Below are 26,828 nucleotides of genomic sequence, written 5' to 3'. Positions count from 1 at the left end.
GGCATCTTCCTCAATATTATACTGAACCATATAATAATTATCTTTATAGAAGAGATGTACAGTAGATATTAAATTAGATGGAGTCAAAAATAGCAGTGATAATAAATTAGTGAGTGTGCATAAAAGGTTAGTATAAAAGAAAGAATACCTGAACGTGTTATTTGATGCCATAATCAATCTAGTGCCATATATTAATAAAAAGGAAAATATGTGACATATATGTATACATGTTTAAATACATAAGTATAGTGCTAAATTATTGAGAAATGAAATATAACCAATAATTTACTTTGTGATTTATAAAATTTGTGAGATGTAATAATATGGGGTCCTTTAAGTGATATAGTACTAGCGCAGCAATCATCCTTTTCTGGTTAACAAATGTATCATTATAGTTGTTAATTCAACTTTTCTTGGATTGCTGGCACAGTAGAGACTAATCTAAGTATATTATCTCATTGTAATTATTGAATCACATTTTGATATAAGATTGCTCTATTCTAACACAATGACCTCCTTCAGTTAGCAAAGATTTGGAAGATAAGAGAGAAAAACTTAAAAATAGTATGGAGACATTATTTGGAATCAATCTAGACAGAAGTGATCAACCAAATAATAATTGGTCAGAAAATCTATTCACACTTAAACAATTATTGAAGAAACAGGACAACCTTTGAAAATTACCTTAAGAACGATATGATTCCAAGGGGTTTGAGACCTAAATTATTTCCGTCTTTTGATTTGGCTAGTGAAGATCTTAATAAAGAATGGGAAAGTATATTAACACAATGTTCCAAAGAACTCATTAAAATATTACTAAAACACGATGAAATTACCCTGACTCGAACAGCTAAAGAGATTAACCTCTTGGAAGAAAAAGTAAAAGAATTTGAATCTTTGGATAAATTCCAACAAATGTACATCAGATATAAAAAGGAGGTGGATGAATTCGAGAGTGAAATTATAGAAGTAAAGCGAAGGAAATTTCATAGAGATCAAAATGATTATTTGTCAAATAGGGTATTTAAATTGAACACTATCCCTAAATATAAGAGAACCCCCAATTCCGTGAACTATACCACGTCTGATGTTGATTCCTCTGAGGGAGAAAGTGCGAACCAGGATACCACACATAAAGATTACCAATGGGATTTTTTTTGGCAGAACCCCGTTGAGAGCAAAAGATGGTATAGAAACCACAAGTATAAGACCAGGAGGGGGAAGAGGAGTGGTAAAAAGAGATATGTGGGATTGGAGGGAAGAGCCACAGGAACGGAGCAAATACAGGAAATGAATGAGGTCATAACCAACACCATATGTACATCTGATGACTCCTTAGTAGTCATCAACTTAACTGATCGGATACTCACGGAAGATAAATTTAATGTATTAAATAAAGTTCTCTCATTTTCACCCACACATACAATGGATTGATTTGACTGTGAAAAAGATCTTCATTTATTTATCAGAAAGATACTTCTAAAAAAAATTTTGCGAATCAATCATCTAATAGAGAGGATAATCTAACAATAAATATACGCAATACAGATTGTCTGACAGCAGAAGATCAACTTATGGTTGAAATTCTGGAGGATTTGGAGCAAGAAACTAATCCCCAGGACCATAATATCCCACAACCTTATGATGAGAGAAAAATAAGAAAGAAATCAACTTTTTTTCCTGATTTAAAAATCTGTTTGGCAGCTAAAGTCTTTCAGGACTTAGTTTCCAAGGATTTGGATTCACTATTTCAAGGAACCAGTAGAACATGTACCAACAAGGACAACATCTCTAGGGGAGAGAGTAAAGCTATACAAGAGATGTCAGATTGGGAGGACAGAATTATCAAACCCTCAGACAAAGGGGGAAATGTTGTTTTATGGCCTATGAATATGTATGTTGATGAATTGAACAAACAATTGAATGAAACGCAATGTTATAAAAGGTTAAAATTTTACCCCACCCAGAACTACATGAATCAATACAATAACATGATCTCTATGGAGCAATGGAATTATAAATAAAAAGGATGCAGATTTTCTCAAAATGGACAAACCAAAAGTACCTACAATGTATCTACTCCCCAAAATACATACACATGGATAAAGTTCCATCAGGTAGACCTATCATCTCGGGAGTCAATAGCCTAACCGAGAGGGCCAGCACATTTATTGACCAACATCTCCTAAACACGTCCTTACACTGCCATCATACACTAAGGATACCAGGGATGTATTGATTAAACTACAAAACCTGACAGTTAATCCAGGAACATGGTTGGTATCCTGTGATGTTGAAAGCCTGTATACCAGCATAGGGCATGATGAAGGTATGAGAGCAGCTAAGTACTTCTTAGACACAGAAACTCACAGTAAATTTAACAACTTCCTGATGAAATCTTTGGAGTTTGTGCTAAACATAAAATACTTTATATGTAATGAACGATTATACCTTCAAATATGAGGAACTGTGATGGGCACAGCATGTGCCCCGACATATGCCAACCTATATTTAGGTTGGTGGGAGAAAGATATTGTATTCAACGAACTCCATGAGAAATATACTAACTGCATTCTATTGTACCTAAGATACATAGATGATATATTCATACTCTGGGAAGGAGAAGAACATCTGTGCAAAGAAGTTATCAATATACTGAACAACAATACCCTAAATTTGAAACTCACCCTAGAGATGAGTCGATCTGAGATTAATTTCCTGGATATCATGGGAGATGATGGCGTAATATCAACTGACATCTACAGGAAAAAATACAGCTACTAACAGTGTTTTACATAGTGATAGTGCCCACTTACCGTCAACCATTAGAACTATTCCAAAGGGAGAACTATTGTGGGTCAAACGCAATTACTCTCATGAAGACACGTATGAACAATGGAGTAAGCAAGTCTGTGATAGACTGAAGAAGAGGGAATATAGTGGAAAAATGGTGAAACAAGCTATTAAAGAGGCCAAAAAGTACCCCAGATTATCCCTTCTGACATCTAGGATGAAAGATCAAAAGGAAGAACCTACCAGATTTGTCGGTACATAAAATAGCTGTTGGAAGGAAATCAATCAGATATTACAGAAACACTGGCAGATCTTATTTACGAATAGGGACTTAGCCAGATGTTCACCCAACAGGATACAATCCAGTTGGAGAAGATCTCAGAATCTAAGGGATCACTTGGTACAAAGTCATTTTTCTAAAACCAAAAATCATATGTACAATAAAAAAGAATATTATAAGTGTAGTCATTGTAGGGCATGTCAATACGTGACACCGAAGGAATGGTTCCTTGACAAGTATAGGAAGAAATGGTAAGGAATGCCAACCAGGACAAGGCAAAATGTAAAACTCTAGCCCCAGTAGTGAAACATTTTCTTCAATGCCATGGGGGCAATCTGCAGGGATTAAAAGCATATGGCATGAAACAAATACATTTGGGGATTAGAGGAGGTGATTTAGACTGTGAGCTCCTCAGATGGGAATCCAAATGATTTACAGTATGGATTCCATCTCCCCTAGAGGGATGAATGAGGGGAACAATTACTCAGCATTCCTGGTTATATGGGACAATTTAACTTCTGATTATATTGTCTGAACACTACATTACTCTGAAGATGATTGTAGTGGGATATCTATATGTAATATACTGTATGACCATATAACATAAATCACGTCATTATGATGAATAATGATGATTAGTAGGATACTTTCTGTCTAAAATATTATAGATAATCATAATACCTTCTGAATATATCTGGATAAGAGAATACCTGATAATTAGGATATAGAAGAGTTAATCAATCAAAAATTTTTTTTTTTAAATATGGTCCATATTATGCTATTTTTCTATATCCAGTCCTCGACATCTAATATTTATTATTAATTATCTCCCCGTATAATAATTATCTGAGAAATATTTGACCATACTTGAATACAAAAAACCTCAAGATTGAGGCTAAGCAAGAAATTCCCTACTTGGGGCACACTTTATAAGACATGAATGATGAAATGATGATATAATTTAAAACTTAACCTTCATTATGTTATAATTAAAATCTATAGGGTATATAAGAGACTTAGGCCCTGATTCAGACCCACTCACGAGCGGCTGGCCACTCGCAAGTGGGTCGATGTTCTGCACTGAGCATGCGCACGACGGAGGGAGCTCCGTCGTGCGCATTCGCCAGACGCGACGAGCGAAGGAAAGTCCTTCGCTCATTGTGTCTGATCAAAGGGGGCGTGCTGTCGATGTTGATTGACAGCACGCCCCCTTTGGTGGGCGTGCCGGGGGCGTTCCCCCCTGACGGGGGCGTTCCCACGGGAACGCCTCCCGTCAGAAGCCGGCCCACTGACATCACTAGTGATGTCAGTGGGAGTGATTTTGGCTCTGATAGAGCCAAAATCACTCCGGGGCTTGCGGTTGAAAACCTCAACCGCAGGCTCTGGCTCGCAGTTTCGATGGTCGCGATGGTCAAGACCATCGCGGCCATCAAACTGCACGCTCGTATAGGCTGTGGGTGGTGACCCACAGCTATACGAGCGTCCAGGAGGACGCTCCATTTTTATGGAGGGCGGCCCTCATTCAGAGCGTGCGCTCTGCTCAGAGCGTACGGCTCTGAATGAGGGCCTTAAATTGTTAACCATATATATCAGTCTCCCATATTGAAATATGACATATAATATTAATATTAATTGGGCGAAAAAATATGTAGATTCTTACAGATAGCACTCTATAGTTATAGAAATCTTAGGGGATTCAATCCTCCCGTATTGAGTGCTATGGCAGCACGCTCCTGTACTAATGTAATGTGGGTGGATATGGGTTACATGCATATAGAAAAATAAATAATGATAAACCAAAGTGAATCAAGGTAGAGCCCAAAATATCCCCCAAAGTTAATTAGTATAAATTCTGCCTATTGGATTGCAAATACATAAATAAATTGCATGTGGTCTAGTTATCCAAAGTGCCTCAACAGTACATAAATAAATCATAGAATGTTATGCACTTGATTCAATGATATATATCTGCTTAAATTGCACCTTGCCCGGTATAAAAATAGCAGAAGCAGGTTTAGCCAGGCAATTCTGAAAGCCTGCGATCACTGCAAAAAAATAATAAACAATTTCATTCTCTTCAAATAAATTATTGCACTTTGCCCAAATATCATGCACAAACAAAACATCATAGGCTGCACATGTATATTATACAATCATCACTTATTTCTGTTTGTGATGTGTCAGCAAAATTTGCGTGTGGTCTAAATATCCAAAGTGCCTCAACAATACATTAATAAATCATAGAATTTTATTGCACTTGACCCAATAATATATATCTGTTTAAATTGCACCTTGCCCGGTATGAAAAATGGCAAAAGCTGGTTTAACCAGGCAAATCCTGAAAACCTGCAATCAGTGCAAAAAATTAAACAATTTCATTCCCTTCAAATAAATTATTGCACTTTGCCCAAATATCATGCACAAACAAACATCATAGGCTGCACATGCATATTATACAATTCTCATCACTTATCTCTGTTGTGATGTGTCAGCAAAATTAGCAAAAAGAATGGTAATAGAGCAAAGTACGGCACTATTGCCCCGATCACCTTCTGCTATTTAGGGTCTTCCCTGAGCGGACCCCAAATGAGAGAGGGACCCTGGACAGCGCCGATGGAGAAAGAGAAGGTAAGTGGACGGACACTGTCTCGTGTGCGGTGTTAGGCTGTCCTTGTTGCCATGGCAGTGCAAGGACAGGATTCGCCGCAGGGAAAATCACAATCCACCGGAGAAATACCTGAGCAAGGAGGATGTCAACCAGACCAGGAAACAGGAGTGGGCTGCCACGTGTAACTCCCCGCTAGGAGGAGGAGTGAGTGCCGGACGCGCGTTTCCCCCTGCGGGCTTGTTCACCATGAGCCTGACGTGGCCTCCGGATGCTGTCCCCTTAACCTCACTTATAGCCAATCATTGTGGCTTTGACATAACAGACAGATCCACCGGCCAATGATCTTGCCCGTTTCATTTGCACCTCTTTGATCTAATGGTGCATAATGTACTGATGGGTTATTTAACCCTTGCTTAGCTGATATTCTATTTTCTTAGATTGTCAATGTTATAAGGAGATAATTTATGTAACCATATATCATATATAATATGAAAAATAAAATGAAAATAGTAATGAAATAAGAATAATAATAATGAAAAATAATAATAATGAAAAAAAGGGGGAATAGAAATTAATATATAAAAATGAAAAATAAAAATTAAAAATAAAATAAAAATCAGAAATAATAAGAATAGAGAAAGTGAAGAATAATAAAATTTATATAAAAATAAGTGTCCAAAAATAAGTTAAGTGTGTGATACTCCTAAAGGCATATAAAATACCCCAAGGAGAGTGTATCTATAATAAACATGTGTTAAAAAGGTGACTATTAATACTAAATACATAAAAGGAAAAGAAAGAAGAACAGAAGAGGAAAAAAAGAGGGGGGGCAAAATGAAGTGTATAATAAGTGTTTCATAAATAATCAAATCCTTAAGTGGATCAAAATTGGTTCTAGAGAAATATCTCTACCATTGGATAAATGTGATATATGTTAGCTCTAAAAAAATAATTATAGGACTAAAATGGCGTGTCACTGTGTCAAATAAAAATAAAATGTGACAACAGTTGTATTCAAATCATGATAATATATTAAAAAAGTGTTTATTAAACAGTGCTAGGAAAACTTAAATATAATGTGCAGAGTGAAAAAAGCATAACTGAAATTAAAATAATAATTATAAATTGTCGATTAATTCCTCAAATTGTTATGAAAATTAAAAATTCATAGAGATTTATAAAAAGGAAGATCAGATAAATATGAAAAAATTCAATAGATATCTCCATCATAACTTATCTTTTCAAAAAAACTGAGTAATTTATAAACTCATTGAGGCCTCTTGGAGCCAAAGCTCCCATTTTAAAGGTCCATTCGCTTTCCTTCTTGAGTAATTCACGCATAGTATCTCCCCCTCTAATACCCATCTTGGCTTTGTCCAAGCCAAATACCTTGAGTATATGTTTGTTGTCATGTCGGAGGGAGTGAAAGTGTCTGGCCACTGTGGTGATTTGTTTCAAGTTGGCCATGTCTTTGGAAGCATTTCTTATATTCCCTAAATGTTGGAGAATACGTTGCTTCAACATTTCTCCGGTGGATTGTGACTTTCCCGGCGGCGAATCCTGTCCTTGCGCTGCCATGGCAACAAGGACAGCCTAACACCACACACGAGACAGTGTCTGTCCACTTACCTTCTCTTTCTCCATCGGCGCTGTCCGGGATCCCTCTCTCATTTGGGGTCCGCTCAGGGAAGACCCGAAATAGCAGAAGGTGATCGGGGCAATAGTGCCGTACTTTGCTCTATTACCATTCTTTTTGCTAATTTTGCTGACACATCACAACAGAGATAAGTGATGTTTGTTTGTGCATGATATTTGGGCAAAGTGCAATAATTTATTTGAAGGGAATGAAATTGTTTAATTTTTTGCACTGATTGCAGGTTTTCAGGATTTGCCTGGTTAAACCAGCTTTTGCCATTTTTCATACCGGGCAAGGTGCAATTTAAGCAGATATATATCATTGGGTCAAGTGCAATAAAATTCTATGATTTATTAATGTATTGTTGAGGCACTTTGGATATTTAGACCACACGCAAATTTTGCTGACACATCACAAACAGAAATAAGTGATGATTGTATAATATACATGTGCAGCCTATGATGTTTTGTTTGTGCATGATATTTGGGCAAATTGCAATAATTTATTTGAAGAGAATGAAATTGTTTATTATTTTTTTGCAGTGATCGCAGGCTTTCAGAATTGCCTGGCTAAACCTGCTTCTGCTATTTTTATACCGGGCAAGGTGCAATTTAAGCAGATATATATCATTGAGTCAAGTGCATAAAATTCTATGATTTATTTATGTACTGTTGAGGCACTTTGGATAACTAGACCACATGCAATTTATTTATGCATTTGCAATCCAATAGGCAGAATTTATACTTATTAACTTTGGGGGATATTTTGGGCTCTACCTTGATTCACTTTGGTTTATCATTATTTATTTTTCTATATGCATGTAACCCATATCCACCCACATTACATTAGTACAGGAGCGTGCTGCCATAGCACTCAATACGGGAGGATTGAATCCCCTAAGATTTCTATAACTATAGAGTGCTATCTGTAAGAATCTACATATTTTTTCGCCCAATTAATATTAATATTATATGTCATATTTCAATAGGGGAGACTGATATATATGGTTAACAATTTAAGTCTCTTATATACCCTATAGATTTTATTTATAACATAATAAAGGTTAAGTTTTAAATTATATCATCATTTCATCATTCATGTCTTATAAAGTGTGCCCCAAGTAGGGAATTTCTTGCTTAGCCTCAATCTTGAGGTTTTTTGTATTTAAGTATGATTTATACTTTTCCCTGGGAGCACCACCAACACAATGGATTTCTCTAACTTTAATTGATTGTATGTCAATTGTTGGTTTGTTAATTGCTTACTATATACTGGTGCCGGATCTACTTGTTCGTTTTCTATAAAATATTTGACCATACAATGGATGATAGGTGATCACCAACCCTCGTTCTATAACAACGGTAGAATATCAGCATTATATATTTTGAATATATTCAGACAGGGGGATACCTAATAACTAAGATATCAACTTGTTACCTAATCAAGTCCTCCTGAATGTGGTTTATATTATGGCAATTTTTAACACTTGGTATATATCATTTATAATTCCTTTGTAAAATATACACATGATACCAACTTTAAGTTATAATTTATTGCAGAAAACAACAATATTATTTTATTATTATAGTACAGTTAGATAGATTGAGACCTAGTGATACAGAATTTGAATTCTTATTATAAATGGATCAATTAAATGGGAATCTACTTATGTATATGGGAGTAAATCAGTATAATCTCACTTAATAATATATTTTCTTTCAGAACTTACACTTTTTGATTTCTGTTTTGTTTTTGTATTGTATTAATTTTGCACAATTATTTTTCACTGATAAATACTATTTGGGAATATATTTAAGGATAGTATTATTATTTATATATCTATCCATAATTTTATTTTATTTTAGTGTAGCATTCCACTCTACAATCAGCACTTATTTACTTTATTTATTTCACTTATATAAATCACAAAGTAAATTATTGGTTATATTTCATTTCTCAATAATTTAGCACAATACTTATGTATTTATACATGTATACATATATGTCACATATTTTCCTTTTTATTAATATATGGCACTAGATTGATTATGACATCAAATAACATGTTCGTGTATTCTTTTATACAAACCTTTTATGCACACTCACTAATTTATTACCACTGCTATTTTTGACTCCACCTAATTTAATATCTACTGTATATCTCTTCTATAAAGATAATTATTATATGGTTCAGTATAATATTATAAGTTTGAGGACAATGCCCAAATCTAATTTAATAAAGTACATATGGGCTATTTCTATTTACTTCAAGTAATCTATATAACTACCATTTCCCATAAAGTATGGGTGTATGATTAATTTATTAATATGTTATTAGGTACATTTAAATATTAGGATTAATGTAATAAATTTTACAATGGATGTTTAAAAAACATCTACTTGTATAGATAATAATTTGACCCGCTATGATTGGTCGATTTGAATTTGTTAGACCTATGATAACAAGAGGACCTTGAGAAGACTGACATGAAGGAGTTAAACATTTGACTGGTCAGAATCAACACATGACCAGTGGAACTGAAGTCAATTGGACAGTGTAACGTATATTAGACCACTGAAGAGGGCAATCTGGTTAGCCTTGAAAAAGCTATTACCAGCGAAACGCGTGTTGGCGTTAGTCTCTTGCGTGTACTCGCAATATATTCAATAATATGTAGCAATCGTATATCCCTTCAAGTGTATGATGTGTTAGCGATTAGTGATTAAACAAATGTGCACAATGATATGCTCTGTGGGCTTACCGTGACATTAAAAACGGGGATTATGCTGCACGGAGTGAACTGCATACGAGTTCCACGTGGTAAGCCTGACAGTGGTCTGACTGCAATACATCCTAAGTCTGTATGCAACTGGAACATGTTATGATATACTTGGCTAGCTTACCGGGATAGCAAATAAACAGGGATAATATTACACAGTGGGAATTTATTAAGATTTTTACGTGCTAAGCTAGACAGCAATTTGACAGTAATATATAACTATACACACAACGGTACAATCGTAACATTAGGGGAACCTAATATCTGAAATCCGAATGTGAGAGGAGTATATTACAACATTAAAATACACAATGTTGTAATCATATTACGTAAACCATATATTTTGGAGTGCTGACATAACATCTGTAGGATAACAATCAATTTAGTATCCCACATTGTTGTACGGCAATATAAATGCGTGCAGCATATCATTTAAGTGAGATAGAAATTATATAGAATTTTGATATTACATAAGCACCTTACATGCAATCTTAATACTTACTATTCCCTCACTACATATGATCTTGATTCTTCTTTAGTTTATGTTTAGGGTATAGACCAACAAACGATTATATTTATAAACTAGGTCTAATCTCTTAGCTTGCAACAGACTTAGACAGTCAGAGTATCAATTTCCTGTGGTTATGTTACCAGGACTTTTTTTGCAACATTGTAAATATAACATGTTACATTTGTCCTGACTGAATTTAATATATCACAAGCACTAAGAAGTTGAACACTATTTCTTTTCATCTTGAGACTATACATCATCAGGCATAATACACAGGGATATATGAATTAGGCACATTTATTACAAAAAATTAATAAACACACCGAGAGACTTTGATTTTAATTCATTTTTCATTTTAAATTTTTCTGTCATGTCTGAATTGTGTATGTATTTTTGTGTCTAGGAACAATGTGTTCCTTTTAAATATTTCGCTGTTGTTAATATACGTAGAAAACCTTTTATATGAATGAATAAAAGTTATATTTTCATATAATTCATCTAGTGCGCCACTACCAAGGACAATTCTGCTCTATCCTTCTCAACTGTATTTCTACCAATTGTCAGTAGGCAGCACCCCCAGTAAAAATTTGTGAGATGTAACAATATGACCTCCATGAGAAATATACTAACTGCATTCTATTGTACCTAAGATACATAGAGGCTATATTCATACTCTGGGAAGGAGAAGAACATCTGTGCCAAGAGGCTGACAGTGTCTGAACTCACTTCACTGGTTACTATTTCAAATGATTTTAATATCTTGCATAAAATGGAGAGTATTATCCACTGTAATGGAGTAAGGAACATTCCCCCTCTTCTCCCTTTATCTTGTTGTGTGGGTTTGGATTTTTTTTTTGCTGTTCCTCCAGTCGCTAAAGCATATAGAGGGTGGCAATCCATCCTGTTACTACTTTAGTTGGTGGAATGGCAAATTGAACTGTTCTTCCAGCTGCTGCAAACTTTTAGATGCAGTTGCTGGATGCCAAAAATGCACAGAAATTTTACGGGCCACGGACAGCATCTCCTGCATGTACCTGTCATTTTTTAAAAAAATTCTGAACCACCAAGTTTATTGTTTCTACAAAACATGGTACCGGTACTTGTTCAAAATCACCCAGTTGTAATGCTCATATGATCTTAATTGCATTATCAGAAATTTCAAATTCTGAGGAGATTCATAGCAGGATAAGCCATTTTGCTATCACATCCCTGAGTTCTTTCAACAGGTTTATACCAGTATGCCTCTTAATGAAGCCAGTGATACAGAGAGTAGCCTGCCTGTGAAGGAGCTGGCATTGTGTGATAGATACTGTTACTACTGCTGCTAAAGGCTATGCCTGCACTCAGTGAACTGTCACAATCATGTAATCCTTAGTTTGAGGATGAGGATGCCTGCAGTCATCCTTTCCACCAGGCACCTACTCCAGCTACTACTTAACACTATTTGCACATCTACCTACTCCTCCTAGGGGTATATTTACTAAAGTCATGCTTGCCTACTTTTTGTTCTTCTTCCCTGGGAGAAGCCTGAGGAGGAGAAAAAGATGGGGGCGGGGATGGACTTTTTGCCTCATTAAGCCCTGCCCCTCACTATAAATTGCTGCAAATAATGCATATTTAAATAGGGGATGAGCCAAATGATGTGATTCTTGTAGAACTGCGTTATTAAGCTCTGCTGCCTACTCGGTGACCACCAACCTCCGTGAAAATTCTCCCCATTCTGCCCACTTCACTAGGATACGTGAGAAGTGCCTACTCTTCCGGAGGTGCGGGGGGTTCCTCGAAAAAATTGAGAGACTCCAGCGTCTTCCAGGAGAGTAGGCAAGTATGACTAAAGTTCTGGTTTATAGAAGTGGAGATGTTGCCCATAGATCTACTTACCATTTATCTAGCACCTTCTAGAAGATAATATCTAGAATTTGGTTGCTATGGGCAACATCTCCACTTCTATAAACCTTTAGCAAATATACCCCCTAGTCCTAATAGTACACTAATGGCGCCCTGATGGCCTGCTTAAGTAATTTTTTTACAACTCAGTGCTCTAGTCTACACCCTCTCCCTCCATTCTCCTGTGTGAAATGGTGCCGGATCATGAGGTGGGACTTTTATATGCAATCCAAAACATGACTTGTGGTGTGATGGACCTGTGGAATTTACCAGTTTTAAAAATATGTAGGGACTTTATCAGGGACATAGGGACATAAATATCCCATCTTTAAATAGAAAGAACAGATATACACTATATACAGTTCAACATAGAAACAACCAGTACTAAAGTTTTTACAGCACAAAAGAAGTTTTTTATAACATATCTTTTTTAATACAATTGTTTCATCTTATCTGCTACTAAACCCAGGGCTGGATTAAAAGGGGGCAACTGGGGCGGTGGACCCCACACAGGGTTGATGTGACCCTGCCGAGAACAGGTGTCCAGTGGCACCTGTTTCTGGATAGAGGCTAAGCTGCCGTGGCTCAGTGATTTTCTGCATGCAGCAGCACAGTCAGCACTGCTGCATACAGTGCAGAGAGAGCGGCTCCCGAGTCCCCTCATCATGGTCACATGACGTCCGTGAGGCTATTAAGGGGACTCGGGAGTCAGGACTCAGGAGCAGCTCTGCTGGAATCGGATGAGGATGCCTGCAGTCACCCTTTCCACCAGACACCTACTCCAGCTACTACTTAAACACTATTTGCACTTATACTGTACCTACTCCTCCTAGCGGTATATTTACTAAAGTCATACTTGCCTACTTTTTGTTCTTCCTCCCTGGGAGAAGCCTGAGGAGGAGAAAAAGATGGGGGCGGGGATGGACTTTTTGCCTCATTAAGCCCCGCCCCTCACTATAAATTGCTGCGAATAATGCATATTTAAATAGGGGATGAGCCAAATGATGCGATTATTGTAGAACTGTGTCATTAAGCTCTGCTCCCTACTCGGTGACCACCAACCTCCGTGAAAATTCTCCCCATTCTACCCACTTCACTAGGAAGTGAACAGGATACGTGAGAAGTGCTCACTCTTCCGGAGGTGCGGGGGGTTCCCCCAAAAAATCGCGATACTCCAGCGTCTTCCTGGGTTTATAGAAGTGGAGATGTTGCCCATAGGAACCAATGAGATCTACTTACCATTTATCTAGCACCTTCTAGAAGATAATAGCTAGAATTTGGTTGCTATGGGCAACATCTCCACTTCTATAAACCTTTAACAAATATACCCCCTAGTCCTAATGGTACCCTAATGGTGCCCTGATGGCCTGCTTTAGTAATTTTTTTACAACTCAGTGCTCTAGTCTATACCCTCTCCCTCCATTCTCCTGTGTGAAATGGTGCCGGATCATGAGGTGGGACTTTTATATGCAATCCAACACATGACTTGTGGTGTGGTGGACCTGTGGAATTTACCAGTTTTAAAAATATGTAGGGACTTTATCAGAGACATAAATACCCCATCTTTAAATATAAAGAACAGATATACACTATACACAGCTCAACACAGAAACAACCAGTACTAAAGTTTTTACAGCATAAAAAACAAGGTTTTTATAACATATCTTTTTTAATACAATTGTTTCATCTTATCTGCTACTAAGCCCAGGGCCAGATTAAAGGGGGGCAACTGGGGCGGTCGACCCCACACTGGGTTGATGTGACCCTGCCGAGAACAGGTGTCCAGTGGCACCTGTTTCTGGATAGAGGCTAAGCTGCCGTGGCTCAGTGATTTTCTGCATGCAGCAGCACAGTCAGCACTGCTGCATACAGTGCAGAGAGAGCGGCTCCCGAGTCCCCTCATCAGCGTCACATGACACATGACATCCGTGAGGCTAATAAGGGGACTCGGGAGTCAGGACTCAGGAGCAGCTCTGCTGGAATCGGGAGGTGAGGTGAGTGTGTAGGCTCCATGTGGCTTGGGAGAAGGATGGGTAGGTTCTTTGTGGCTTGGGAAGGGGGCTGAAGGTGGGGGAGGCTCTGTATGGCTTGGTGGAGAGGCTCCGTGTGGCTTGATGTTAGTTGCCCTGGGTCCCACAAGCCTCAATCCGGCCCTGACTAAACCACAGCAATACTAAAGAAGTATATAGATAAAGTAAACACAATATACTTACATTTTGCTGTGTTCGTCCTGTACCTTGTGTGCTGATCTCACCTGCTTCTTCTAACAAAATACAGTAACTGCAGATTTCTATTGCCCAAATTGTGCTAACTTCTCAGGTTACATCAGTAAGATTTAAATATAGCTGTATTGCTGAAATATGTGACCTGGTATGTAGTGTTCTACCAGTTCTCCCACATACTGTACTTACCCATTTTCTAATTGTAATGTTTGTCTCCTGCAGCTTCTTGTCTCCTTGTTTACCAACTTGTGTGGTATGAAAAGAATAAAGAACCAAAGTGGGATAATTACATTCCAGTATAGAAAATCTGAGTGGGTATTGTGTTGTTGTTCATACGTATAGGTGGGGTTCATGTCCTGCGGACACACCACATACTGCTCATAGGGTTTTTAGTTTTCACTGATTTTCTCTTGACATCAGGGACGGGCCTTGTTTTGCTATCCCTTGATGCCAAGGTGGCTTTCCATAGTTTCCATTGGCTGCATATGAGTGACGTCCTCTCTGCCTTTTGGTTTTCAGGGCCCCCTTCTTTCTTCCCCGTTAGCCCTTTATAGTGCTCTCTATGCTTGCAAGTTTAGTAGCGGGTTTCTATCAGATGCTTTCCCCAACACTAATTGTATAAGACAAGGATGCCGCCTCTCTCCCTTCATTTTTGTTTTGGCGATTGAACCCCTTGCTGCTAAAATTCCTGCTACTATGTGTTTTCATGGCGTGACAGTGGGGAATACCACTCACAAAATGAGAGTTATGGTAACTTACCTTTGTTAACTCTCTTTCTTTGAAGTCCATAGGGTCCACATGGAGACATTCGTGTGTAAGTGGGACATGGAGGACTGAACACCAACAGCAAAGCTTTTCAATCCCAGGATGCTCCGGTCCTTCCCCTTATACCCCACCCACAGCCTGAGGGCAGTTCAGTTTTGTTAACAAGTCCAAGGCAGGAGCAGGACAGGAGAGAAGGCAGACTGGTACATTGAGGAATCACAGTCTCACACAGAGAAGAAAACAAGTGACCAATAGAAAAAACCCATAGAAGCCAGGTGTGTCAGGACAGGTGCCCTGTGGACCCTATAGACTTCGAATAAAGAGAGTTAACAAAGGTAAGTTTAACCATAACTCTCATTTTATTTTTCAGGGTCCATAGGGCTTCACAGGGAAACAATGGGGATGTCCCAAAGCAGTTGTTCAAGGGTAGGAATGCTCCTGTGCTGATAGGAGAACCCTGCACCCAAACGAAGCATCCTGAGAGGCAAATTAATAAAAGGCATAAACATAAGAAAGGTGTGGACAGAAGACCAGTTGGCATAGCTGTTCAGCTGAGGAACCACGCCAGGCTGCCCACGAGGTACACACAGAGCAAGTAGAATGAGCAGAGACTGTAATCAGCACAGGAAGGCCAGTCTGCATGCTGTGAGATAGTCCTGCAAATCCGTTTGGCCAGAGTCTGTTTGTTAGCTGGCCATCCCTACTTGTGGAATCCTTATAGGACAAAGAGGGAGTTCAATTTCCTTATGGAAGTAGTATCGTCCACATAGAACTTTAGAGCACAAACCACATCCAAAGAGTCCTCATCTGCCGAGAGGTCTGGTGAACTAAAGGCTGTAACCACAATTTCTGTATTCAGGTGTGTGGAATATTAATTTCACCCAGTGTTCTATTGTTGCAAAACGTAATAGATTACCATCCAATATACTTAAGAATTTGTCATTTATTAATTAATTAAATAAATAGATCTAGACTTCCGTTTCCGGCATGGCGGAATGAGCAGCTCCCGCTAAGAGCTCCGCTACAGTCACTGGCTGTATTTTTCTCATGGCTGCGTCTGTCAGCCTCCAGCCCAACACTCGGTGCCCCGCGGCCGCCTGGATCTTCATGGACAGATATATTCTGTCCCAACCACACAAGAAGACACTGCCTCAGCCCCAGAGACACGAGAAGCGCCGAGCCTCTCCCAGCATGGCGCCGGACGCTGATCTAGCCTCGACCACTCCTGCAGCTAAAAAGGGCTATCACTGAAGCCTCTGATGACATGGGCACTAAGGTATGCAGGGCACATGATTCACCAGTCACCTATGGTGATATAGTTGATGCAATTAAGTCTACTATGACCCCATTATTACACCAGGCAGTGTCAGATATCACTGCACAATTGCAGTCTCTAAATCACAGAGTTACAGCTGCTGAGGAAAATATAGGAACAAATTTCCAAAATATTACTCATCTTAAACAAGTTGTTCACAAGTTGGAAAAGGATCATTTTCACTTACGGCACAAAGTAGACGATTTGGAGAATCGCTCGCACCACAATAAAATTTGTTTGGTGGGGCTCCCAGAGTCAGTGAAAAGTTCCATGCTGGCACATGTGTACACAACACTCTCCCCTCATTACTAGGTATTGAGGCTGAATGTAGAGATCTTGTAATTGAGAGGGTGCATCGTCTGGGCCAAACTACATGCAACATCAGCTCAACGTCCGAGAGTGGTTCTTTTCAAATGCTTGAATTACTTACATAAATCAGCCATCTGGTCTGCCTCTCGCAAACAGTCACCTATGGGAAAATAATAGACTGCATATATTCCAAGAATTCTCGGTGGAACTCTGTAGGGCCAGAAAAGCTTTCAACCCCATATGAGCCTCTTTAATTAACGAAAACCGCAAATTTGCCCTTATCTATCCGGCCAGATTGCGTCTGTTTATTTGGTTCTGACTTTAAGGATTTCACTAATCCAGAAGACGCAGCTCCTTTTTTACAGGAAGCACGTGAAGAGCATGAAAATGCTAATCATGATATTTCTGATCAGACCAATCACCCAGCATGATTCATTATTATCGGCTTTGCATTACTGTCTGCTTTTGGATACTATATAGTTATATAATTTTATAGTGTTTTTTCTCTAGTTTAACAGAGTACAATCTAACTCATACCATTTCAATCACGGCTATTTCAGCTCTCTGCATATTAATAAGAGATTGGAATACCTTGTCTTGATTAATGTGTATATCTCACTTCAGGTAATTTATCTACTTCCAACTTCCATTAGCTTATCTTAGTGAAATGTTTGGTGAGATATTTCTGTTATATTGCATATTTATTTAGGCTCAGATATGTTATGTTTACTGATTAATAATAATATCTATGATTGAACAGACATACTCTAGTTAATATCAGAGGGTTTAGGATTTTGTTTACATTTTCTTTTCATCATATAGGGTGAAAAGTGTGACATTAGTTTGCTCTAATATAATGATTAACTCTTTATATGTGACCTTCAGCACTCCCTGATCCTTTTGGGGTGATGCCTGATTTATTATCTTGGCTATACTGTCTAAACCTAAATAAAAAATAAAAAAAATTATATCTACTTTTGGATAATATATATTGCTAAATACCAAAAAATGACCTTGGCGCTAGTTTAACTCCTAAGAGTCGCTGTGTTCACTTGGATGATACGTGTTAAAAGAGAAATTAATTTCCTTAATAATTACCACCAATGGATCAGCTGCATGTCCACTTTGAAGGCGTGTGAACACCCCAATAAAAACATAACATTTTAACAAAGAAACAGGGACTGCGCTCTATGACATTTAAATTGTGAGATGGTAGAAAAAAATATTTAAAATCATATAGCAGTCAGAATCTCCATAAACTTATATTTTAATCATATATAGAAAGTCATACAATATATGTACAGTATATATAAAACTACAATGCACAGTATAATATAAAATTGCTATCCGATTAATAAAAAGTCTGAGCATCCACCCAGACTCATATGTGGAATTCCTTATATATATTTATATATCACAGGGTAACGTCCCATAAGCACATAGTCTGCTGAAATTGTAGGTATTCATTTTCTTAGGATGTAAGTATTCCTTATTTTATGTTCAAAGTTCCAATAGCTCAAAAAAGACAAAAATATATAAATAGGTGTAAATATGGAGTAATCCGTGATAGATGGTATGCGCAGGGGTGAATATCCCAAATATAATGTCCCTCTCTGCACAACATATGGTATAAAATAAGTCTTGTGATGACACAGTATAAGGCCCTGTGGGATATACCTGGTCAATAGAATTAGTCCAAGGCAGCCTGTTCACTGCTCCAGCAGTATCGCTTGTCTCCCACGGTCCTCCAGGTGGTCTGGCTGCACTGTGTAACCAAAGCCAATTGAAGAATGCAATGGCAAGCGCTGTGAAGGTATAGTGTGTCTCTCCCGTTAACAGAGAATGGGACAAGGTGACACTCCGGTGTTTAAGTCACGGCTCCACATTCTTTCCACTGCATTCTTCAATTGGCTTTGATTACACTGTGCAGCCAGACCACCTGGAGGACCGTGGGAGACAAGCGATACTGCTGGAGCAGTGAACAGGCTGCCTTGGACTAATTCTATTGACCAGGTATATCCCACGGGGCCTTATACTGTGTCATCGCAAGACTTATTTTATAACATATACGTCTCCTGTTGTGCAGAGAGGGACATTATATTTGGGATATTCACCCATGCGCATACCATCTATCATGGATTACTCCGTATTTTTCACCTATTTATATATTCAATATTAATTTTTGTTTTTTTTTAGCAATTGGAACTGTGAACATACAATAAGGAATACTTACATCCTAAGGAAATTAATACCTACAATTTCAGCAGACTATGGACCTTATTCAGAGTCGGTCGCAGCTGTTTTCTCTTAAAAGCAACATGGGAGAAAAACCATTTCACATCACTTTTGTGGGTCTTGGACTTCAACACATTCTGTGAAATTTTGAGCTGTCTGTGTTTCCTACAAGAGGAGATATCACAAAGTATGCGCTTTTGTTGTGTCCATTGGTTTCAATGCATTTGGCCTAAAACGAGCATTTGCTGTTTTCTCTTAAACGCAACATGGGAGAAAAACCATTTCACATCACGTTTGTGGGTCTTGGTCTTCAACACATTCTGTGAAATTTTGAGCAGTCTTTGTTTGCTACAAGAGGAGATATCACAAAGTATGCGCTTTTGTTGTTTCTATTGGTTTCAATGTATTTTGGCCTAAAATTAGCATATGCTGTTTTCTCTTAAATGCAACATGGGAGAAAAATGATTTCACATCACATTTGTGGTTCTTGGTCTTCAACACATTCTGTGAAATATTGAGCTGTCTGTTTGCTACAAAAGGAGATATCACAAAGTATGCGCTTTTGTTGTTTCCATTGGTTTCGATGCATTTTTGCCTAAAACGAGCATTTGCTGTTTTCTCTTAAATGCAACATGGGAGAAAAACCATTTCACATCACATTTTTGGGTCTTGGTCTTCAACACATTCTGTGAACTATTGAGCTGTATGTTTGCTACAAGAGGAGATATCACAAAGTATGCGTTTTTGTTGTTTCCATTGGTTTCGATGCATTTTGGCCTAAAACGAGCATTTGCTGTTTTCTCTTAAACGCAACATGGGAGAAAACCAATTTCACATCACGTTTGTGGGTCTTGGTCTTCAACACATTCTGTGAAATTTTGAGCAGTCTGTGTTTCCTACAAGAGGAGATATCACAAAGTATGTGCTTTTGTTGTTTCCATTGGTTTCAATGCATTTTGGACTAAAATGAGCATCTGCTGTTTTCTCTTAAACGCAAAATGGGAGAAAAACCATTTCACATCACATTTTTGGGTCTTGGTCTTCAACACATTCTGTGAAATTTTGAGCTGTCTGTGTTTGCTACAAGAGGAGATATCACAAAGTATGTGCTTTTGTTGTTTCCATTAGTTTCAATGCATTTTGGCCTAAAACAAGCATTTGTTGTTTTCTCTTAAATGCAACATGGGAGAAAAAACATTTCACATCACATTTGTGGGTCTTGGTCTTCAACACATTCTGTGAAATTTTGAGCAGTCTTTGTTTGCTACAAGAGGAGTTATCACAAATTATGCGCTTTTTTTGTTTCCATTGGTTTCAATGTATTTTGACCTAAAACGAGCATTTGCTGTTTTCTCTTAAACGCAACATGGGAGAAAAACTATTTCACATCAAGTTTGTGGGTCTTGGTCTTCAACACATTCTGTGAAATTTTGAGCTGTCTGTGTTTGCTACAAGAGGAGATATCACAAAGTATGTGCTTTTGTTTTCTATTGGTTTCAATGCATTTTGGCCTAAAACGAGCATTTGCTGTTTTCTCTTAAATGCAACATGGGAGAAAAATGATTTCACATCACATTTGTGGTTCTTGGTCTTCAACACATTCTGTGAAATATTGAGCTGTCTGTTTGCTACAAAAGGAGATATCACAAAGTATGCGCTTTTGTTGTTTCCATTGGTTTCGATGCATTTTGGCCTAAAATTAGCATTTGCTGTTTTCTCTTAAATGCAACATGGGAGAAAAACCATTTCACATCACATTTGTGGGTCTTGGTCTTCAACACATTCTGTGATATTTTGAGCTGTCTGTGTTTGCCACAAGAGGAGATTTCACAAAGAATGTGCTTTTGTTGTTTAAATTGGTTTCAATGGATTTTGGCCTAAAATTAGCATTTGCTGTTATCTCTTAAACGCAACATGGGAGAAAAACCAGTTCACATCACATTTGTGGGTCTTGGTCTTCAACACATTCTGTGAAATTTTGAGCTGTCTGTGGTTGCTACAAGAGGAAATATCACAAAGTATGCACTTTTTTTGTTTCCATTGGTTTCAATGCATTTTGGCCTAAAACGAGAATTTGCTGTTTTCTCTTAAACGCAACATGGGAGAAAAACCATTTCACATCACATTTGTGGTTCATGGTCTTCAACACATTCTGTGAAATTTTGAGCTCCTCTGTGTTTGCTACAAGAGGAAATATCACAAAGTATGCGCTTTTGTTGTTTCCTTTGGTTTCAATGCATTTTGTCCTAAAACAAGCATTTGCTGTTTTCTCTTAAACGCAACATGGGAGAAAAACCAGTTCACATCACATTTGTGGGTCTTGGTCTTCAACACATTCTGTGAAATTTTGAGCTGTCTGTGTTTGCTACAAGAGGAAATATCACATTGTATGCACTTTTGTCGGTTCCATTGGTTTCAATGCATTTTGGCCTAAAACGAGCATTTGTTGTTTTCTCTTAAACGCAACATGGGAGAAAAACCATTTCACATCACATTTGTGGTTCTTGGTCTTCAACACATTCTGTGAAATTTTCAGCTGTCTTTGTTTGCTACAAGAGGAGATATCACAAAGTATTTGCCTTTGTTGTTTCCATTGGTTTCAATGCATTTTGGCCTATAATGAGCATTTGCTGTTTTCTCTTAAACGCAACATGGGAGAAAAAGCATTTCACATCACATTTGTGGGTCTTGGTCTTCAACACATTCTGTTAACTTGAATATGTTATTAGGTACATTTAAATATTAGGATTAATGTAATAACATTTACATCGGATGTTTAAAAAACATCTACTTGTATAAATAATAATTTGACCCACTATGATTGGTCTATTTGAATTTGTTAGACCTATGATAACAAGAGGACCTTGAGAAGACTGACATGAAGGAGTTAAACATTTGACTGGTCAGAATCAACACATGACCAGTGGAACTGAAGTCAATTGGACAGTGTAACGTATATTAGACCACTGAAGAGGGCAATCTGGTTAGCCTTGAAAAAGCTATTACCAGCGAAACGCGTGTTGGTGTTAGTCTCTGGCGTGTACTCGCAATATATTCAATAATATGTAGCAATCGTATATCCCTTCATGTATATGATGTGTTAGCGATTAGTGATTAAACAAATGTGCACAATGATATGCTCTGTGGGCTTACCGTGACATTAAAAACGGGGATTATGCTGCACGGAGTGAACTGCATATGAGTTCCACGTGGTAAGCCTGGCAGTGGTCTGACTGCAATACATCCTAAGTCTGTATGCAACTGGAACATGTTATGATATGCTTGGCTAGCTTACCGGGATAGCAAATAAACAGGGATAATATTACACAGTGGGAATTTATTAAGATTTTTACGTGCTAAGCTAGACAGCAATTTGACAGTAATATATAACTATACACACAACGGTACAATCGTAACATTAGGGGAGCCTGATGTCTGAAATCCGAATGTGAGAGGAGTATATTACAACATTAAAATACACAATGTTGTAATCATATTACATAAACCATATATTTTGGAGTGCTGACGTAACATCTATATGATAACAATCAATTTAGTATCCCACATTGTTGTACGGCAATATAAATGCGTGCAGCATATCATTTAAGTGAGATAGAAATTATATAGAATTTTGATATTACATAAGCACCTTACATGCAATCTTAATACTTACTATTCCCTCACTACATATGATCTTGATTCTTCTTTAGTTTATGTTTAGGGTATAGACCAACAAACGATTATATTTATAAACTAGGTCTAATATCTTAGCTTGCAACAGACTTAGACAGTCAGAGTATCAATTTCCTGTGGTTATGTTACCAGGACTTTTTTTGCAACATTGTAAATATAACATGTTACATTTGTCCTGACTGAATTTAATATATCACAAGCACTAAGAAGTTGAACACTATTTCTTTTCATCTTGAGACTATACATCATCAGGCATAATACACAGGGATATATGAATTAGGCACATTTATTACAAAAAATTAATAAACACACCGAGAGACTTTGATTTTAATTCATTTTTCATTTTAAATTTTTCTGTCATGTCTGAATTGTGTATGTATTTTTGGGTCTAGGAACAATGCGCTGTTGTTAATATACGTAGAAAACCTTTTATATGAATGAATAAAAGTTATATTTTCATATAATTCATCTAGTGCGCCACTACCAAGGACAATTCTGCTCTATCCTTCTCAACTGTATTTCTACCAATTGTCAGTAGGCAGCACCCCCAGTAAAAATTTGTGAGATGTAACAATATGACCTCCATGAGCAATATACTAACTGCATTCTATTGTACCTAAGATACATAGAGGATATATTCATACTCTGGGAAGGAGAAGAACATCTGTGCCAAGAGGCTGACAGTGTCTGAACTCACTTCACTGGTTACTATTTCAAATGATTTTAATATCTTGCATAAAATGGAGAGTATTATCCACTGTAATGGAGTAAGGAACATTCCCCCTCTTCTCCCTTTATCTTGTTGTGTAGATTTGGATGGTTTTTTGCTGTTCCTCCAGTCGCTAAAGCATATAGAGGGTGGCAATCCATCCTGTTACTACTTTAGTTGGCGGAATAGCATATTGAACTGTTCTTCCAGCTGCTGCAAACTTTTAGATGCAGTTGCTGGATGCCAAAAATGCACAGAAATTTTACGGGCCATGGACAGCATCTCCTGCATGTACCTGTCATTTTTAAAAAAAATTCTGAACCACCAAGTTTATTGTTTCTGCAAAACATGGTACCGGTACGTGTTCAAAATCACCCAGTTGTAATGCTCATATGATCTTAATTGCATTATCAGAAATTTCAAATTCTGAGGAGATTCATAGCAGGATAAGCCATTTTGCTATCACATCCCTGAGTTCTTTCAACAGGTTTATACCAGTATGCCTCTTAATGAAGCCAGTGATACAGAGAGTAGCCTGCCTGTGAAGGAGCTGGCATTGTGTGATAGATACTGTTACTACTGCTGCTAAAGGCTATGCCTGCACTCAGTGAACTGTCACAATCATGTAATCCTTAGTTTGAGGATGAGGATGCCTGCAGTCACCCTTTCCACCAGACACCTACTCCAGCTACTACTTAACACTATTTGCACTTATACTGTACCTACTCCTCCACTCCTCCTAGGGGTATATTTACTAAAGTCATACTTGCCTACTTTTTGTTCTTCCTCCCTGGGAGAAGCCTGAGGAGGAGAAAAGATGGGGGCGGGGATGGACTTTTTGCCTCATTAAGCCCTGCCCCTCACTATAAATTGCTGCAAATAATGCATATTTAAATAGGGGATGAGCCAAATGATGCGATTATTGTAGAACTGTGTCATTAAGCTCTGCTCCCTACTCGGTGACCACCAACCTCCGTGAAAATTCTCCCCATTCTGCCCACTTCACTAGGCAGTGAACAGGATACGTGAGAAGTGCTTACTCTTCCGGAGGTGCGGGGGGTTCCCCCAAAAAATCGCGAGACTCCAGCGTCTTCCTGGGTTTATAGAAGTGGAGATGTTGCCCATAGGAACCAATGAGATCTACTTACCATTTATCTAGCACCTTCTAAAAGATAATAGCTAGAATTTGGTTGCTATGGGCAACATCTCCACTTCTATAAACCTTTAACAAATATACCACCTAGTCCTAATGGTACCCTAATGGCGCCCTTATGGCCTGCTTAAGTAATTTTTTTACAACTCAGTGCTCTAGTCTACACCCTCTCCCTCCATTCTCCTGTGTGAAATGGTGCCGGATCATGAGGTGGGACTTTTATATGCAATCCAACACATGACTTGTGGTGTGGTGGACCTGTGGAATTTACCAGTTTTAAAAATATGTAGGGACTTTATCAGGACATAAATATCCCATCTTTAAATATAAAGAACAGATATACACTATACACAGTTCAACACAGAAACAACCAGTACTAAAGTTTTTACAGCATAAAAAACAAGGTTTTTATAACATATCTTTTTTAATACAATTGTTTCATCTTATCTGCTACTAAGCCCAGGGCCAGATTAAAGGGGGGCAACTGGGGCGGTCAACCCCACACAGGGTTGATGTGACCCTGCCGAGAACAGGTGTCCAGTGGCACCTGTTTCTGGATAGAGGCTAAGCTGCCGTGGCTCAGTGATTTTCTGCATGCAGCAGCACAGTCAGCACTGCTGCATACAGTGCAGAGAGAGCGGCTCCCGAGTCCCCTCATCAGCGTCACATGACATCCGTGAACCTAATAAGGGGACTCGGGAGTCAGGACTCAGGAGCAGCTCTGCTGGAATCGGGAGGTGAGGTAAGTGTGTAGGCTCCGTGTGGCTTGGGAGAAGGATGGGTAGGTTCTTTGTGGCTTGGGAAGGGGGCTGAAGGTGGGGGAGGCTCTGTATGGCTTGGTGGAGAGGCTCCGTGTGGCTTGATGTTAGTTGCCCTGGGCCCCACAAGCCTCAATCCGGCCCTGACTAAACCACAGCAATACTAAAGAAGTATATAGATAAAGTAAACACAATATACTTACATTTTGCTGTGTCTGTCCTGTACCTTGTGTGCTGATCTCACCTGCTTCTTCTAACGAAATACAGTAACTGCAGATTTCTATTGCCCAAATTGTGCAAACTTCTCAGGTTACACTCAGTAAGATTTATATATAGCTGTATTGCTGAAATATGTGACCTGGTATGTAGTGTTCTACCAGTTCTCCCACATACTGTACTTACCCATTTTCTAATTGTAATGTTTGTCTCCTGCAGCTTCTTGTCTCCTTGTTTACCAACTTGTGTGGTATGAAAAGAATAAAGAACCAAAGTGGGATAATTACATTCCAGTATAGAAAATCTGAGTGGGTATTGTGTTGTTGTTCATACGTATAGGTGGGGTTCATGTCATGCGGACACACCACATACTGCTCATAGGGTCTTTAGTTTTCACTGATTTTCTCTTGACATCAGGGACGGGCCTTGTTTTGCTATCCCTTGATGCCAAGGTGGCTTTCCATAGTTTGCATTGGCTGCATATGAGTGACGTCCTCTCTGCCTTTTGGTTTTCAGGGCCCCCTTCTTTCTTCCCCATTAGCCCTTTATAGTGCTCTCTATGCTTGCAAGTTTAGTAGCGGGTTTCTATCAGATGCTTTCCCCAACACTAATTGTATAAGACAAGGATGGCCCCTCTCTCCCTTCATTTTTGTTTTGGCGATTGAACCCCTTGCTGCTAAAATTCCTGCTACTATGTGTTTTCATGGCGTGACAGTGGGGAATACCACTCACAAAATGAGAGTTATGGTAACTTACCTTTGTTAACTCTCTTTCTTTGAAGTCCATAGGGTCCACATGGAGACATTCGTGTGTAAGTGGGACATGGAGGACTGAACACCAACAGCAAAGCTTTTCAATCCCAGGATGCTCCGGTCCTTCCCCTTATACCCCACCCACAGCCTGAGGGCAGTTCAGTTTTGTTAACAAGTCCAAGGCAGGAGCAGGACAGGAGAGAAGG

The 26,828-nt window shown here is 38.4% G+C and overlaps 1 protein-coding gene across 3 annotated transcripts in view; it reads right to left on the bottom strand.

The window, feature by feature from the left end:
* Positions 1-25,937, bottom strand: part of LOC148522928 (uncharacterized) — a 120,733-nt gene extending 94,796 nt beyond the window's left edge. The window contains exons 1-2 of one of the 3 annotated variants that reach the window (XM_088473567.1): positions 25,858-25,918; positions 685-756 (exon numbers count right to left, since the gene is read on the bottom strand). The gene's annotated coding sequence lies outside the window, so the exon portion shown is untranslated. Of the gene's footprint in view, positions 1-684; positions 757-14,708; positions 14,793-25,857 lie in introns of those variants that run through there. The other 2 variants (XM_088473566.1, XM_088473568.1) reach the window with 2 other exon arrangements.
* Between the last annotated feature and the right edge of the window lie 891 nt (positions 25,938-26,828).

The sequence above is a fragment of the Taudactylus pleione genome, unplaced genomic scaffold (assembly GCF_031769625.1).
Source record: "Taudactylus pleione unplaced genomic scaffold, aTauple2 ptg000136l, whole genome shotgun sequence".
Classification (NCBI taxonomy): Eukaryota; Metazoa; Chordata; class Amphibia; order Anura; family Myobatrachidae; genus Taudactylus; species Taudactylus pleione.
This window is presented reverse-complemented; position numbering and strand designations above follow the sequence as displayed.